The sequence below is a fragment of the Coenobita brevimanus genome, chromosome 80 (genome assembly GCF_032717465.1).
Source record: "Coenobita brevimanus isolate Jiangsu-jjx chromosome 80, ASM3271746v2, whole genome shotgun sequence".
NCBI lineage: Eukaryota > Metazoa > Arthropoda > Malacostraca > Decapoda > Coenobitidae > Coenobita > Coenobita brevimanus.
This window is the reverse complement of record NC_137033.1, coordinates 53,530,726-53,550,459: the sequence shown is the minus strand read 5'-3', so window position 1 is coordinate 53,550,459 and position 19,734 is coordinate 53,530,726. Positions and strand designations below refer to the sequence as shown.

Genomic DNA, 19,734 nt, shown 5'->3' with positions numbered 1-19,734 from the left:
CGTTTCTTCCCCTCCCTTCTCACTTACTGCCTCCCATTTCCTCCCCCCCTCCTTTCCCACTTACTGCCTCCCATTTCCTCCCCCCTCCTTTCCCACTTACTGCCTCCCATTTCCTTCCCCCCTCCTTTCCCACTTACTGCCTCCCATTTCCTCCCCCCCTCCTTTCCCACTTACTGCCTCCCATTTCCTTCCCCCCTCCTTTCCCACTTACTGCCTCCCATTTCCTCCCCCCTCCTTTCCCACTTACTGCCTCCCATTTCCTTCCCCCCTCCTTTCCCACTTACTGCCTCCCATTTCCTTCCCCCCTCCTTTCCCACTTACTGCCTCTCGTTTCTCCCCCTCCTTTCCCACTTACTGCCTCCCATTTCCTCCCCCCCTCCTTTCCCACTTACTGCCTCCCATTTCCTCCCCCCCTCCTTTCCCACTTACTGCCTCCCATTTCCTTCCCCCCTCCTTTCCCACTTACTGCCTCTCGTTTCTCCCCCTCCTATCCCACTTACTGCCTTCCGTTTTCCGCCACCCTCCCCACTTTCTGCCTCCCGTATATACTTCATAGTGAGCTTCCCGGTATTTTTTTTTTCTTTTACCTCGCCCGGACGGAGACAGACTAAGTATTGTGTTGGTCGAATTTGTTTATTTGTTTCTTTGTTTGTTAGCAACATTACGGAAAAACGGCTGGATGAAATTACATGAAACTCTCGTGATATGTGGGCACTGGTGCCCAAAGAAAGTAATTAAATTTAGGAGGTAATCGAGTTACCCGGAAAGGTCAAAATCAAGGTCACGGATTTTCAGAGGGTTATAACTTGAAAACGGATGATGATACAGTTATTTATTATTATGAGCTTACAAGAACTCGTAATACGGGCTTTCATTTGGCACCAAGACCTTTGGCCTTGAATGGCCTTGAAAGGTCATCCTCAAGATCATGGATATTAAGGGGCTATAACTCGACACTAGTTGAAGATAGAGAGATATTTACTGTTATCAGCATGTAGGAAATCCCTTATGGGTTTTTAATTGGTACCTTGACCTTTGACTGTAAGTGACCATGAAAGGTCAAACTCAAGGTCTTGGATGTTCAGGGAGCTATAACTCGAAACTCGTTGAAGATAAAGATATTTATTATTACCAAGATGTAGGAAGTCTCATATGGGCTTTCATTTGGCAGCATAACCTTTGACCTTGAGTGACCTTGAAAGGTCAAACGCAAGATCACGGATTTTCAGAGCACGAATCTTGAAAACATTTGCGTCATTACCTTAGATTTTAATTGTGCACTGACAGTGGCAGAAAAGAGCCAGTATTATTTAACAGCAAAAAAATAACTGCTGTTGGGCGAGGTTTGTTGTGCCTGGCACCACTTGTTTGCTTTAGTAGTTAGAAAGTATTGATCCCTCAGCTGGTGCCTGAGAGTTTGTTCAGCACTTACCCACAGCACTTACGGCGATGATCTCATGTTTCTCTGAGCTTCCGGCACCGTATCCAGACTATGATGCTTTTCCACTTCCTAAAATTCAAGTCCTCCACCCCCCCACGAACGCACGCTTACACACACACACACACACACACACACACACACACACACACACACACACACACACACACACACACACACACACACACACACACACACACACACAAGATGGGGAGGAATGCCCTGTAAATGCATGCTGTAGGTAGGCTTAGAGAAGAGACATTGTTAGGATATTCAACACGCCGGGGAAGAAAAAGGTGGGATGACAGGAAAAGAGTGGACGGGATGGGGGTGAAAAATACCGGGAGGAAATACCTTGTGAGAAGATGGGTGTTGCAGGAAAGGTGGTGATGTTGAAATAAAACTGCTGGGTGATCAAAATTAAGTGGGGTGAGTTGATAGGATGGGCTAACATGGTGATGTGAGTGGGACAGGACAGGTCGAGTACACCCTTTGAAGCTGGTGATGTATAAGGGGCCGCGTTGGCGACTGAGAAGAGTAAACTACAGATTTTCTTCATAGTTTGATGTGGGGGATAGAAAATGTGTGGGGTGAGGGGAGAGATGTGGGAAGATGGACTGAGGTGATTAGGAAGTTAGGTAGTGTGGGAGCAATACACCCTGTGAAGATGGGATCTGTAAAGTTTCACGTATACTGTAGGTGTGGGAATAGTTTTATACTACTGCTACTGCTACTGCTGCTACTACTACTACTACTACTACTAATAATAATAATAATAATAATACTGTAATACTACTACTACTACTACTACTAATAATAATAATAATAATAATAATAATAATAATAAGAAGAAGAAGAAAGATAGTAAAAATGCAGGCAGAACAGCACCCACGCCAGCCCCAACATCGACAGCCGTAAAATATTACATACTGATTCAGTTTGAAATATAAATACCAGTTTCATACGGTACGACTGAATGATTTATTTGTTCATATAGTGCGTGTGTGATGGACTACTCCGGTCAGTTATACCGACACTTTTAATCAGAAAGTTATTAAAACTTTGTTTTACAGTTGCATGGCCCTTACCCCATCAGGAAATTGAACCGCGGCCGACAGTGGCACACACACACACACACACACACACACACACACACACACACACACACACACACACACACACACACACACACACACACACACACACACACACACACACACACACCACAAATGTATAAGTCATAAGTCATAAAGCATATAAGTTATCTTGTGTGTACAGTATTTGGAAGTGATTGTGACATTCATAGTTCTGAATTCTCATGGTCGTCATTCCATAGTTAAATCACAGACACCTGGTGATGTAGTGGCAGAGTTTTGGAGTCGGGGAGACGACCCGGCCTTACGTGCAATATTTTGAAGCCTATCGAAGTGACGAGATTTAGTTTTAAGCCAGTAATGCACTGCAGTGACGTAGTTCGCTTTCCCGTTGTTAAATGCCGTGGAAAACGTTGGCCTAGTCACGGAATCTTTACACCCTGACAGAGTAAATCTACCTGTGATAGCCTTGTTTACATACTGTACAACGGCCCAGGGTGGGGCATTAACTGATTCTCTTTAGACAAAGTTTCATTAGCGTTGGCTAGTGTTTGGTGTTTCCATTTAAGGAGCACTTTCTTCCCCCTGCTTCGCAGCAATTGTCCGCTATAAATGGAGCAAGTGTTCATAAAGGTACCGATAAACCCTGGCAGCACACCACACTGCCTGGCTCATGGTGTGGTAGTGGCGGACTTAAGGCCGTATTCTTGTCACCTGAGCAGCCTTCGTATAACCTCCTCCTTCAAAATTTATTTAATTTTCCTTCCTGTTTCTTGAAGTTAGAGGTTCGCTGATAATTCAGACTTTAGCAGCCTTAGTATTACCTTTTCATTTGAGGTTTATTGTACATGTTACTCCTAAATACTCTCTTTCAGGTTATTTATGTCTTTTTATTGCGAGTCATGAGTTTCCAGCCTGTTTTTGTCGTTCAAGGTTCGCTGATAATTCAAGGGAAGAGGTTATATTTATGCCTATCGACTGCACAAACACTAAGCATTTGGCAAGTTCCAGCCCTCCCTTAGAAAATGACTACAGCAGTCGAATATTGTCATGTGGTTCACTGTTGTAGGTTGTCCAGTTTGTGCTGTGGCTGTGAGTACTCTCGATACTTGGTACTTCCTCCTACCACACTCGGGCACCAAAAATGTCCGTACGATGCAGTACGGACAGCCATCACTGCCACACATCCAGAGGCTGAGAGGTGTTAGAGCTGTGTATACTGTTGCTTGGATGATGGCACCAACAGCACTGTCAGGGCCATATAAGTGCTTCCGCCAACAGCTTGGAACAGTCTGCAATGCGAAGGTGGTGAGAAGTGGATCGTTGTTATTCTGTAATAACCAACTTGGGTGTTGGTGTTATGATGCTGCTGCTGTTGGGGATGGGGTGGGATAAAGGTAGGAGAGTTTCTCTGTAACGACGTGGTTCTCTGGCTTCTTCAAGATCCGTTGTTGTGTGAATTTTATTTCATCAGTGCATTAGGAAGTAGTGTGCTGGCAATAAGAAACAACACTGATGTTACTGCCACTCACATGCCATGCTCAACCTTGACCTCTTCCTTAAAAAACTGGAATAATATGTCCCTTGTACTATCATGATTTTTTTTTGTTTTTTTGAAAACGGAAGTATAAAGGCGTTCATTCATTGTTACCGGAGTTACTAATCACTGAGCAGTACTACTGACATTATAAGCTGCTTGACTTGCAGTGAGCGGTCAATTATCCAGACCTATAAGTTCTCTGACAGTGGACATCTGTCTAGCTATCTAAATCCAGGTCCAGCATCTCGACATTTTTGTCAGTACTCAGTAATGCCACATCTTCCCACGATACATCACCACCCTTAGATAAGCATGCTCTATATCTCTCACTGTTCTCGGTCTTCCTCTCCTTCTAAGCACCAGGTGTGTTGAGTCTGTGAAGCAAGTATCAAAGCCCCCCACATTCCGTGTGACTGAACTTGAACGATGTTTCTCCGTATGTTTTGTGTGTGTGTGTGTGTGTGTGTGTGTGTGTGTGTGTGTGTGTGTGTGTGTGTGTGTGTGTGTGTGTGTGTGTGTGTGTGTGTGTGTGTGTGTGTGTGTGTGTGTGTGAACTCTACATTACAAGCAGATGAGGTTTATGTCATATTTTTTTAGTTTGACCCTGTCAGTGCTGTGACATCATCATTTATTTAGTGATTCTTGCCATTTGAAGACTGTTTTATTCGGATCCGGAAGACCTTTTATATAAACAGGTTAATAGAGTTTATGCCTGTCTTCTCACAACCAGAATTTTCTCTCAGGCTAAATACAGTCGCCTGGAAGTAAAGTACCACCAATAAAATACAAAAGGCATTATCGTAGAGCAGGAGATTACAGGTGTCAGAGTGGCTATTAATGTGGAAGTAATGAAACAGGGCATACTGTATCAAAGCTCTACGCTGTTAATGATAATACACAAAAGTGGAAGTTTCTGTCATTTTTTATTGGCTATACTGTACAGTGTCAACCACACGTACCGCCCTGTACCCAAGTGGCTGTAGAGACTGCCTAAACGATGTGTTGAACAATACCTTTGGTGCGATAGTATGTCCAGGGAGAAATCGACTGCACTCGAATTCTGATTGTATATATATATATATATATATATATATATATATATATATATATATATATATATATATATATATATATATATATATATATATATATATATAAATATCATCATCAGCCGTTTGATTATCCACTGCAGGACTGGCCTATCCCGACCGAAGTAGGGACGATATATATATATATATATATATATATATATATATATATATATATATATATATATATATATATATATATATATATATATATATATATACTTACTATTTGAGGCATAGCTGTACAAGATTTAACGTGTGTGTGTGTGTGTGTGAACAAAAATCCTGTATCAACATTGGTATTACATTATTAGAAAATTAATCTTCGCGGGAGGTGGACGCTTCCTCTCACGTTTTCCCCCCAACCGTTTTTGACACAACTGTACAGGCATGTGAACTCCCTGTCATTTCACCTGGTGTAAATCCAATTACTAGATTCACCCATGTGGATGCGTGAATGCTTATACCATTTTTTTTTGGGGGGGGTCTGTCAGGTAACTAAAAATTCTTTTGTGTGCGTATCTCGTAGTTCAGTAGCATTACCACTGAGAGTTCATTCAGTTTCTAGTAACCAGTCTGATAACTTAACTTATTGTTACTAATGATGATAATGCTTCTCTTTATTGGTTATTGCAAGATGCATAATTTGAATGAGCCTCTGGTGCAACAAATATACGCCAGAATGAAAGTAACGTCCGTAAAACAACTAACTCAAAGTCATACGGCCACCCCTTGTGGAATTGTGGCGTCTGGCTATAGACAGACAGGAAGACAGACAGATAGGTGATAGTAAGGATGTATATATTAGTGAGTGTATTATATCTTGGATACGCCTCGGTGCATTACATTATTATAGTACTAAAACAATAAACATTGTAGACCTTAGGTTGTTACGAGTTTTTCAGATCAACCACCTGATTCAGATTGTCTATTTATTCTTGCAGTTTCAGGACGATTTAATGCAAATCTCGAAAGACTCGCAGTGATGGGGTAAGAAACACATCTCGTGAAACTCTTCCTGTAATGAATGGTCGCTGTACTTAAAATTCGTGAAACCGCTCACCGCTATGGAGTTAGAAACATTCTTAATTATACATTTGCACTAATGAAAGGTCTCTCCAAATCTATATATGAACGTCATAAAGTAACTAGAATATAAAGAAAAAATCCTCGGACTGCAAGGATTAACAGTACTGAATATACGTTATATCATTAAGCAGGTAGCTGTGCTGAAAGGTGCACATTTTTACATATTCGATCCCCTTCCTGGAGAAGTTGTGTCAGCGGCATTGACAATATTTACGCTTTCGTTCTCTCCAGAATACAAAGCAAAACACTTTGACAGCGCGGAGCCGGGATCTTATATTCATACTACTGGCTGCGGAGGAAAACGTAAAAGAGAGTTTTTAGTTTTTACTTCTCTATCTTTTCGGACAAAACAAAATATATCTTCTGGGACATTGTAGAAAAGCAATGCAGAAATAAAGTTATACATTGTACCAGAATGTCACCGAAGGACATAATTTTGTGCTGAAAACTGACTGGCAGTTACCTACTCAGGTGCCTGCTTGACACCCAACTACATGATATATATATATATGGCCATACCACGTTGAGTACACCGCTTCCCGTTCGATCAGCGAAGTTAAGCAACGTTGGGTCTGGTTAGTACTTGGACGGGTGACCGCCTGGGAACATCAGATGCTGTTGGCATCCCTACGTCAAGTGGGGTTGGTGGAGGATTAGTGCCCCTCCCTGTAAAACAATTAACTCTAAGCCCTTGGCCACCCTGTCTGGGATACATGGCGTCTGGCAATGAATGAATGAATCTATCTATCTATTTCTATCTATCTATCCATATGTCTCTATCTATCTATCTATATATATATATATATATATATATATATAACACACACACACACACACACCGCTCGCTGGTGCAGTGGTAACGCTCTCACTTGCCAACTGGTGGACGGGAGTTCGCGCCTCGCTCAGGTTGCGAAAAGTTTCACTGACGAAGTGGGTGGTTACTGTCCCCCTGGAGCAAGGGGACGGGTGTGTGCGTGTGTGATGGTCACAGCCTTGCCCTTAGATCGGACTATATGAGCTCTCAGCTCCCTTCCGGGAGGGTAAAAGCTGACGATCACGACCATCAAGTGATCCTGACCGACCCGGTGAATTACACACACACACACACACATACACCTAAAAAGGTCAGTTTAGCGTTTCGGTAAGAAAATACATTGACTTACTACTTTATCATTATAGCGCAGACCTGTTGCTCTGTGTAATTGAATGGTAGAGCATAAAACACTGTGAAAATATGAGGAACATTGAATTTTATGGCCATATGTGGCTTTGTTTGTGTAGCGATTGGGGTCGTGTATTATTGTGTATGTTGCATATTATATCCAGCTTCTGTAATTGAGTGGCAGAATTAATTGAACAGCAAAAATGTTAGCAGTGCTGATGGAGTGTTTGTGTCGTGTGTTGAACGGCAGAGGAAATAGCAATGCAACAATGTAAAATAGTATAGCTACTATTTTATTGGTTAAGTGAATGGTAAACAACAGAGCAGTAAAGATTTGGGAACTGGATGTTTTGGCGATATGTGTCTTTGTGTGGGTTCCTAGGGCACCAATCATGTGGGGTGCCCCGCTTGACACCTTCCTGATACGGTCATGAATACACAGACGTGGAGTAACAACACATCCCGTGGCCCTTTTTCTTGCTCTGTTACACCACACCCATCACCGTCACTCCCTCACCCTTTCTCTCATCGTCATCCTTATACACTCCACATTGACCTTCACTCTCACAATGACCTCTCACCCTGGCCCCCCACACTGTCCTCACCCTCATTCACCCTGTCATTTTACCTCCACAGCCACTTCCATACTACCTTCAATTCTATCACCTTCATACCATCACTCCAAGACCGCCTTTTAACTACTTCCCTATCACTGTCTGACCACCACCATCACCATCACTCGTTGACCCTTGATAACTACGGTGCCCTAATTCCTTTTATTCCAGCATCGCTTTAAAGATGCACGCACTCTGGCATCATCCCACTACACCACCACTACCATTAGATCCTCTCCACCACCACCACTACCATTAGGTCCTGTCCACTACAATCACCCTCTCTCCACCACCACCACCATCGGATCCTCTGCACCACCACCACCACCAACTTCAGACCCTGTATACCATCACCATCACAACTACCACCAAACCCCCTGCATCACTACCACCACCATCATACCCTCTGCACCACCATCACCACCACCATCAGACCCTCTTCACCACCACCACCATCCCATCAGACCCTCTGCACCACCACCACCACCACCAGACTCTCTATCCATCACCACCATCAGACCCTCTCTCCACCACTACTATCGAACCTTCTCTCCACCACTGCTATCAGACCCTCCCTCCACCACCATAATCAGACCGTCTGTCTGCCACTATCACCACCACTAGACCTCTCTCCACTACCACACCATTAGATCCTCTCTCCACCACCAAACCCTTAGATCCTCTCGTCATCACCACTGTTAGATCCTCTCTTCACCACTACTCTCAAACCCTATCCATCTCCACCACGGTTTTACCCTCTCCACCACCACCACCAGACCCTTTCTGTACCATCAACACCACCACGACCACCATCATACCCTCCACCACACCATGATACCCACCACCACCACCATAAAACTTCCATCACCACCAGTAGACCATCTTTCTGCCGCCACCACCACCACCACCACCACCACCACTACTACTACAACTACTACTACTACAGTACTACTACTATACTACTACTACTACTATACTACTACTACTACTATTCTACTACTACTACTACTACTACTACTACTACTATTACTATACTACTACTAGTACTACTACTACTACTACTCACCCTCATTCAGTACTACAACATTATCGCCATTCCCAAGATTATCACCGTCTCACTTCCTTTCAACCCGTCCATCACAGCTACCTGTCTGGCTGTCGTTTCCACCACCATTAACACCGCAGCCTCCACATATACCGAAAGAAATTACCGTCTTACCCTCCACCACCACCACCACCACCACCACCTCACCCTGTATTACCACCACCACCACCGCCACCCTACCACCATCAACCTCTCACCCTCACCAGTACCACCTTTCTTCGATCCACCAGCAGTCCCTCCCCAGCCGTTTATTCCCTTACTTTTGCTTCCTCCCCACCACATTATACCGTGTCCTCGCCTCATTTCATATCGGTTATGATGTCTGGATTTGCCTGTGCTGCACTGGAGAGACTGGCTGCGGTTAGTGCTGTAAACTGTCCCTATAACTCCAGATCGTTTTTGCAGGTGTGTAGAGCCGCCTTTCCTCCCGCTGCACTATACTTAACCACCTTAATTTACCGAAAGTTTTCGTCTTTTTGCTGCTTATTTCCTGTAGTTCTTGGTAGAATAAGACAATACTACGGCCCTAAATCCTTTCCACAATTTTTTCGTGGCTGGCACCATAATCAAGTGTTAGTCTCTTCTTGTAACTCAACGTTGAAGATCAAGACATACCAGCTTTAGGCCAGGTTACAATGAACAGGGTATTATACTGGGGTTGGCAGATCATTGGCGTAGATTAGTCGTTCCCCTTACAATTCAAGTAATTCAGAAAAAAATGCATAGTTCAACCTATAGATAACCTAAAAGTCATTAATATATGCGCTTTAAAAAAGCAGTTCCTTCAAAGACAAGAAACTGAAACTGTACAAAATACTGTAACATCACAAAATGTAAGTTGATTCGATGCAGCAAGCTAAGATTTTTAAACGAACGCCACTGTGATGCTGCAATGGTGCTAACTTGAAGGATATGAATAACGAATTGTGTTGCTTCCCTGCTCCTCATACTACTAAGTTTAACCCTTTGCCTACTTTAAGTCAAGGTTGTGTACAAATAGATGTATCAGCTCAGTTCCGTCAGTGATCACCCCCCCCCCCTCCTCTCTTACATCTAAGCACCCCATTGTCCTAGAAGTCACCTCATAGCAGTCAGAATGATTCAGGAAAGAGGTTACTATGCAAGGAATTAGAAGGGCCCAGGTTATGTGTCCTGGATGGGTCACTGCTGTTAGAAAAAAAATCCAAATCGCCCCAGGGGGGTCAATGTCACTAAGAAACGGTAGTTGGATACTAGTGACTCTCCGTAGGGCAGTTAAAAATAAAGATAAACAAATCCGACTCTGAGCATAGGCTTCACAGCCTGCTTTCAAGGCCCAGTAGTCCTCCTACATACCATACGCCTCTTCACCACTTCGGCACTAACACCCACTGTCCATACTGAATACATGCTAGGGCTGTCTCATACAGGACTGGTATATTGGTATTAGAGGGGGTATTTTTACGACATGTCGGCGGGTCTTCTGGCAGATCAGTAAAGTCTGATTTTATGAAATTCAAATGAGTTCTAGTTATTATTATACTCGGCTCAGAGTCTTGCAACTATTTCAGAAGAACTGGAGACTGTGCAAGGAATCTGAAGGGCCTAGGTTATGTGTCCTGGCATGGGCCATTGCTGATAGAAAAAAAAGAAACTCCAGATCTCCCCAATGGGGTCAGGGTTATTGTAAGAGACAGTAGAAGACACATGCACTCATCGACACCTTTGTCAGATCCCTTGTTGATGCTACACAGTGGGTTACTTGAAAGTCTTCAGATCATGTTTATATTAAACATACCTTATCCCATGCTGACCCTTCCATGTGGTCGTTGCACAATAAAATACGAAGCTAATTATTATTATTCCAGCCTCGGAGTCTCCCGACGATTCCAGGAGAACTGGGGACTGTGCAAGGAATCTGATGGGCCTAGATTATATGTCCTGGCATGGCCCACTGCAGATACAAAAGAAAAAAAAAAATCAAAATCTCCCTAATGGGGTCAAGGTCACACAGAAACAATAGACTGGCTGTCCATAGGACTGTTAGAGAGTTTTAGTTATTATTATTCTTGCCTCAGAGTCTCGCAGCAGTTCCAAGACAACTGGAGACTGTGCAAGGAAGCTGAAGGGGCCCAGGTTATGTGTCCTGGCATGGGCCATTACTTATAGAAAAAAAAAAATCTCCCCAGTGGGGTCATGATCATTGTAAGAAACAGTAGTAGACATGCATTTTTCGACATCTTTGTCACATCCCTTGTTGATGTTACACGAGAAGTTACCTTAGGGTCTTCATATCCTGTTTATCTTACACATACCACACAGTGAAGCCTCATTATTGAGGCTAGACAGTAACATTGTTTGACTAATTATCATTATTTCGGCCGCATAGTCTCCCGGCGATTCCAAGAGAACCTGAGACTGCGCAAGGAATTTGAAGGGCACAGGTTATGTGTCCTGGCATGGACCATTGCTGATAGAAAAAAATCCAAATCTTCCCGATGGGGTCAAGGTCAATGAGAAGCTGTAGGTGGGGACTAGTGACTGTCCGTATGACAATTACAGTTCTAGTTGTTATTGTTGTTTTTTGTAATATTAATAGAGGCCCTCCCAAGGGGGGAAACACACCAGCCGCGAGGCGATACATATCTATCGTGGCTCGGAATATGACCTTGCCCTTGACCTACTTTCACCAATTTCAAACTCGTAGGAGATTTTCATCCCTACTACACACATGTAAAATTTTGTGATCATGTCTTGAGCGGTTGCTAAGTTATTGTGCTAACAGATACTTAGACAGACAGACAGACAAATTGAAAATAATACCAGCTTCATTATCGCAACTGGTAATTAAAACTTCACACATCCATGTAGGATGTCTTCTTGTTTTTGTCAATATTATTATTATTATTTAATGAAAATTATTATTACTTATTTTAAAAGTGTGATATTTCAAAGGCTATTTTGCCTAGAGACTTCAAATTTGGTCTACTTGGTCAGACAGCTGTCCGCTTCTTCTCGCCAAAAATAGTGGCAATCCATCAACCGGATCATCCGATATTATCCGAAACACAGAAGAGTGAGTCAGCCACGCTATCTCAGGAACCGTTTAAGCTAGACAGCTGAAATTTTACTGTAAAATAGCCTTAAGGCAGACGCAGACCGGAAGCGAATATGGTTCCAATAAGGTGAATATTAATGAGATCACATAGGGTAAAAAAGAAAAAAAAAAAGAAAATGGGACTTCTCCAGATGTCACCTAATTTTCCATAAAGGATTAAAACAAGAGTCACCAAACTTAATGGACTTACAGACTGAGATGACCTAAGGTGACATGCACAAGATTAGTAACCCTGACTTGGGTCAATATTTGGGACTTTTCAGGATATTCCGGATGTCACCTAATTTTCCATGAAGGATTAACCAAACTTTGCGGACTTGTAGACTGTGATGACCTAAGGTGACATTCACAAGATCAGTGACCTGGACATCAAGATCCCTTTATAGCGCGGCTTCTACTAGACAGCAGCTTTGGGAAGTTTTTCTGTATGAAAACACTCCTTTGACAGTTTTACCTTACTTGACTTAGATATTTTACAGACATATTTGGATTCAACACAAAAAATACTGTATCAGACAGTTTCTTCCTTGGGACATGAGTATTTTTTTTTTTCCTTTGCAACAAGAGACAGTTTCTCTCTCTCTCTCTCTCTCTCTCTCTCTCTCTCTCTCTCTCTCTCTCTCTCTCTCTCTCTCATTTGCTCCTTTTAAAGAGGTATATGGGATCAAAGTTCTAACCACAGAAACACACAAAAATTGGATTCCTTTATTCTTGTATGTTCAACAGTGATGGTAATTTGCACATAAGTATGTTAGTGTACTTTATTTGTATGGAGTCCATCCTTCATTCCTCTGGCAATGTTGGCAGTCTTTATTTTGTCGGTTTAATACCGACCTGGTTTGTATCAGTAACACAGAAGAGCAGTGGTTTCCATTTTGTCCTCGTTCTGGCTCTCACGACAAAGTACTGCACTATCCGTGGGAACTCACATAATTATAACGATAGATGTCATGCATACACATAAATTGCAGCGTAAAAAGTGGAAATTGTTGTGTAGGGTACAGTTTTAATTATATTTTTGCTATCAGTTGGGGTATCAGTGGTTAGGTCACAGTATTGGCACAGCAGTGGGCATCTTGAACATGTTATTCCTTACGCTGCTTCTCGACGTAATGTTCATCATGAAAATATTACTTCCAAGCGAGAAATATAAAGGAATTTCAGAAACACCCGAATAGACAGATTTGTTTTGACAGAGTACAACCATTTCCCAACAGGAAGCGATGCCAAGGCACGGCAAACCCGTCCCTGGCAGCCATTTTAGTGCTGACTTATAAACACTACAGGATATATAGTCAGAGATGCCACATGTCAAATTTGGAGTGAAGATTTTATGCCCATTTGATATTTTAGGCCCGACCCATCTGACATTGATCACCCAGTTACTAACTGGGGGGAGACCACCCTGATGTAATGAGGCATGTTATAGGATGTAGATTTGAAAGATGAACCTTTAGGCTTTGGTTTCTCGTCGATATGACGAATTTGAAAGGAAGTATGGCGAAAAAACTATATATATATATATATATATATATATATATATATATATATATATATATATATATATATATATATATATATATATGGAGCCTCTGTGGTACAGTGGTAGAGTGTGCGTTTCGTACACGGGTGAACCAGGGTTCTCGCCCCGCCAGGGTAATAAAATTTAGGAGTGTTCACCTGGCCACGTACTGCATTGGCGGACACAAGGGGTGCTGTGGTTGAACCAGTGTTGCATGCTATAAAGTATGCTTGCACCCAGTAGGCTTGCGCGGGCCGATTACACTTGGTTCACAGACTACACACACATCCAAAGCCACTCCAACACTACAATTACACTTACAAGCACTTCTCACCCTACATACAATCTCTACCAGACAGCCTAAGCCACTTGGTAGAGATACATTGGCTGCATCGTCCCAACTTCGGTAGGGATAGGCCGGTCCTGCAGTGGATACTCAAACGGCTGATGATTATATATATATATATATATATATATATATATATTACACTTTTTGGGCCTACAGCCTGGGCCTTGGCCCAATTTGACCCAAAATTTAATCAGGTGATCAGGAGGTCATAGCCCATTATCCCTGTAATTTTAGTCAAAATCGCGCAAGTAGTTTTCGCGTAAAGTTGTAACAGACAGAGAGACAAACAAACAAACAAATAGAAAACTAAGCGAAAACAGTACCCGTCCCCGAGCCCTTACGGGACGGGGACGGGTAAAAAAAAATCTATATTAAGATCCTATCCGAATGTCCTTAGCAAATGAATCGATTCTGAATACTGGGAATTATCTTGCTTTATTTTGTTGATATGCTCTTTATGAGAAGACTAAGAAATTAGGATTACTTACAAAATATCATCAAAGGAAAATTATTAGGAAATTCTGTGACTCCAGATACATAAAAATTCCCACATCATCCCCCGAGAAACACACTGTGGCACCCAGGCTGAATGGAATGGACGGGGAGGATGAAGTGCAGTATGGAAAATAAATCACTAAGAAACAGAGCCACTTAGAAAACGTCCGTTAGTACATAATTACACCCTTTAACTGCATCATTCGGCTGGAAGCTCTGTCACGGTCGGTATTTCAAATAAGACCATTATGTATATTTTGATTAATATTACTGCCAGGGAAGCTACCGAAAAACATCACTTTTATTACCCGTCCCTGCCCCGGAGGGGTTTCAGGTCGGATAATGTTTTCACTTGGTTTCTCTGTTTTTTTGTCTGTTTGTTTGTCTGTCTGTCTATCTGTGACGCAAAAACTACCGGTGCTATTTTAATTAAATTGCAAGGATGATGGGTTATAGCCTTCTGATCACCTGGTTAAATTTTGTGCCATTCTGGGCCAATGCCCAGGCTGTATGCCCCAAAAATGTAAAAAAAAAAAAAATCGTGTTTTCGCCATAGCTCCGTTCAAATTAGTCATATCGACATGAAACCAAAACCTAAAGGAGTGAAAGTGCAGCTTTCAAATCTGCATCATATAACATGCCTTATTACATCAGGGGGGTCACCCTTCAGTTAGCTGTTGGGGGGGGTCAATGCATGTGGGTCGGGCCTAAAATTTCAGATGGCCATAAAATCGTCAATTTTCACCCGATTTACTCCAAATTTGATATGTGACATCTTTGACTAGATATCCTGTTTTGTTTATACATCAACACTAAAATGACTGCCGGAGACGGGTTTGCTGTGTCCGGCACCGCTTCTTGTTTATTTCGGGGATATCCTGTCCTGGAGGATTTTCATGCATAATTTCTTTATTTGACAACCGCCATCAGTTTAAAGACAATATGTTATTTCCCCCATCACATTTGAGAGAGAGAGAGAGAGAGAGAGTTATGAGAGGACATATAGGTAGCATGGCCGTTCCGTGACCGATGGCATGCAGTATAACATATCATGGCTGGGAGAAATACAGTAATAGTTCCACCCACTGAAAATATCCTTTTCCTCTTTACCATCTTCTACCATCCCCCTCTTTCTGCTTCGCTTTTCTCCTGTGGTTCTCCTCTTTCTCTTCCTCTTCCTTTCCATCCTCCTCTTCCCTCGCTGTGTTTTCTTCGTCATCGTCCTTCTGTGCAGCCCTTTCTTGGATTTTATTCAGCCTTCTTATTAATTTTTTTCTTCCATTTTATTCTTTATCTCCTCCTCCTCCTCCTCCTCCTCCTTCACTCTCTTTTGCTCTTTCTCTTCTCCGTCCCCTCTTTTCCGCCCTTTCTTGGCATTCTTTTAACCTTCTTTTTGCGCTCCTTTTTTCTATTTTTCTTCTATCCTTAATCATTCCTCCGCCACCTCCTTATCATTATCATCATCATTATCATCATCATCATCATCATCATCATCATCATCATCATCATCATCATCATTATCATCATCATCATTATCATCATCATCATCATCATCATCATCATCATCATCATCATCATCATCGTCATCATCACCCTTCTTATTCTCATCCTCATGCACCCTCAAAGCTTCTGACAATTAAAGTGTGTGTGTGTGTGTGTGTGTGAGAGAGAGAGAGAGAGAGAGAGAGAGAGAGAGAGAGAGAGAGAGAGATTCGTTTCGTTTCGTTCCGTTTTTAAAGGCTCCAACATGCTTGCATGCATCGGCCTTGGTCACTCACTAGCTGCTCTCCAATCTGCTCGATCTCCGGCAGCTTCCCTATTCAGTTACTTATGCCTGAGGTCACGCTCATTGACTTCATCGCAGGTCTTCTTCGGCCTTCTCCTCGCAACCATACCCCTCACGTTAACAAATCTCAGTTTCTGCATCCAGTTATTATCCCCCATCCTCTCCACATGCCCAACTCATCTCAATCTACCTCTCCTCATCACACCAGTACACTCCAGTCCCATCCTACCTCACAATTCATCCATCGTAAACCTAGCTCCCCCAGGCATCGCACACAGGGACGTACAGCACATCCATCTAATCATTGCCATTTCTGTATGTTTAAGCCGGCGAATATCCTCTTCCTCTACTGCCCAGGTCTCACTACCATACACAATTACACTCCTAAAATATGTTGCATACAAAGATCCCTTAGCACGGAGGGAGGACCCTCTCAGTGTCAGGAGAGGCAACAGCTCCTGATCTTCCAACCACTCCTCACCCTAACCAAAGAGCTAGCTCCATCCTCACTTCCAGCACATAACATGTCTCCCAAACAACAAAACTCTTCCACACACTAAAGAGACTCACCAGCAAGATCATTCCTTTCACGCCTGGCAGTTTCCACATGCTCTTCCCGACACACCGCACACATGAAATAGCATTATCTCACAGTCTACTTCTTCAAAACCACTTATGCAACCACTTATCACAAACACTGCACAAGATGGAATTACTTCCCACGCCCTTGAGGCAAATCGCACATGGCCACTTTCCCTCTTCTTTGACAGTACCGCCACCAGCCCAAGATACCATCTGCATTTACTCTCCAGCCCTTGTGTCCCATGCCACCTCTTCACTCCTAAATCTTTCCTCCGCCTCACTTTCTTTCTCTCCAGTCAACACCAAATCATCAACATACATCTTCCACGGGAGTCCATTTCTGACGTCACGTGAGAGGACTTCAAGTACCGTGATAAACAATTAGGGGCTCAAGACTGACCCCTGATGCACACCAACATTCACGGAAAACTCATCACTCAAAACTCCACTCACCGTTACCTGGGTGCGAGCACCCACATACGTGACCATAACCACCCAAACCAGTCACTCCTCTGTCCCAAGCATTCTCATTGCCCACTTCACCACCTCTTTAGGGACTGTTAAAAACCTTCTCCAAATCAGCAAAATGAAGGTACAGTTCCCTTTTCTATCCGATATATTTTTCCTGAAGCTGTCGAACAATGAATATCGTATCAGTGGTCCCTTTGCCTGGCATAAACCCAAACTGCATCTCATCAATATTCACTCTTTCTCTAATCATACCTTCTAGAACTCTCTCCATTACCTTCATTACTGTAAAGTTTTGCGTTAGTTCACTCATGCTACTCCAGATTAACTTATTCACCGTAGGAGAGCTCTCTAGTAATGAAGAGTTAATGAATGCTATGTTTGATTTCTGTCTGAAAAGTCTCCGCCTGGCAATTGAGGGAGTGTTATTAGAGGCTGGCTTATTGAAGAGTTGATGGGTTGAAAAGAATGTGGAAGGATGAAGTGCTCCAAACGCATATAAACAGTGGCAGTGTTTTTGTCAGAGTGTTATAGCATGCATCATGTTATACACTTTGAATTTTATTATTTTATTCTTTCTGTTGCAGCTCTTGAAACGTTCAACATGATGACGCCTTTATTAATTGATTGTTATTTTCAGACTTTTTTTGTTTTGTTTGGGGAGCCACTTAGTAGTACAGAGGTCATTGAAGGCTTTATCTTCCCTCACCAGTTCAAAAAGTTTTCTCTAAGCTGAAACAAAAACGTCTGGAGGCAGCAGGCACAATATAAAATTGCCGGTCATTGTGGTAAATTGGTAAAAAAAAAAAAAGGCTATTATAACACCAGTACCGTATATCATACCACCTCTTGCTTTACATAAACATCCAGATTTTGACGTAATTTTTCTCTGTTATTATCATACCGTGTTAATTACATCTGTAGCGGGAGCTTTAGAGCCCTTCGGAAAATGCTCTTGGTGTGGTGCATTGTGGAGTGAGAGGGTAAGTTTGTGTCGTGTGGGATGAGAGAGTATTGGCTTCGCTAAAGTCCCTCGAGTCTACGGGAGTGCAGCAACTCGCGTCCAACTAGAGTTATCGAGGCACAGACGAACAGGGCTGCTCCTAGGGATGCTCCCTCTTTTTACAACTGCCGAGTTCCTCAGCCTCCCAGAGTGTTATTCTTCGTGGACGCCACTGTCTCCTGTTGCCGCGTTCAGGCCATTTTTTCTGCCACTGCCTTGCCAGATTTTAGGTACCGTGTGGCTTATTTTGCTGGTATGCCTGGGTCATCATCTTATCTGGCAGTATGGTAACCAGAGAGAGAGAGAGAGAGAGAGAGGGGGGGGAGGAGAGAAATAATGGATTTAAGTTTTCATGAATAGCCATTGAGGTACAAATATGGAAGGAGAAGAGGAAACCAGAAATAATTGCTAAGTAAAGGAAGGAGGACGGAGAATAATAGCTAACTAATAAAGGAAGAAAGGAATGCGCCAGAGTAGAAAGACGGTGGGGGATGCGTAAGGTGAATAAATGGGGATGGAACGAGGGAGAAAGTGAAGGTTTAAGATCAGAGACTGTTGCAAAGGAAGAGGAAGATGAAAAGGAATAGGTAATGTTGAAATGAGAGGGAGAAGAACATAAAAAGATGGTGCTTAATCCACACCTTATAGTTTTATTTATTTATTTATTTATTATTGTTACCACTAACCGATTTACCTAAGACTAATGAAGACGTCTGATAACAAGTTGGGCTTAAAAACAAACTTCGTTAACCTTTGTGGTCCCAAGAATGTTCTCATTAGATTAAGTTGGTTGTTAGTAGCAAGACAAAAATGGTCCTCGGGATGAAGGGATTACCGTGAAGAGGGAAAAGGGAAGTGATGAGATTTATGGAACTGAGAGGAGAAAGAGACTAGAATGAGCAGTAATGAAGGAAGGACAGTAATAAAAGAAAGGTAATGATAATAAAATATAAGAAGAAATAGGATACGGTACTGGTGTTTGAGGAAAGGAATGAGTAGGAAAAGAAATCATACAAAACTAATGACGGCAAGAAGGATGGGAGTAATTAGAAGAGGTAGGGAAATAAGATAAATGTGATTAAGAAGGAATAAAGAAGAAAATATATAAGGCAAGAGTGACTGAAGGAAGGAAAGATAAGCGCAAGGTAGGAGGAGGAGGCCCAAGAGAGGAATACAAGACTGAACAGTAAAATCAGCAGTAAGACTTGAGGAAGATTAACATATTCAGTCGGATTATATACTTTTTATGCTATCTTCCCACGATTTTATTTAGCTCGGTAGAGGCTTTTCAGAATGGAGAGG

The 19,734-nt window shown here is 42.5% G+C and overlaps 1 non-coding gene across 1 annotated transcript; it reads left to right on the top strand.

Moving 5' to 3' along the window:
• The first annotated feature begins 6,754 nt into the window (after positions 1 to 6,754).
• LOC145409466 (5S ribosomal RNA) lies at positions 6,755 to 6,873 on the top strand. The gene has a single exon (XR_013899119.1). It is a non-coding gene; the product is annotated as a 5S ribosomal RNA (ribosomal RNA).
• The last annotated feature ends 12,861 nt before the right edge of the window (positions 6,874 to 19,734 follow it).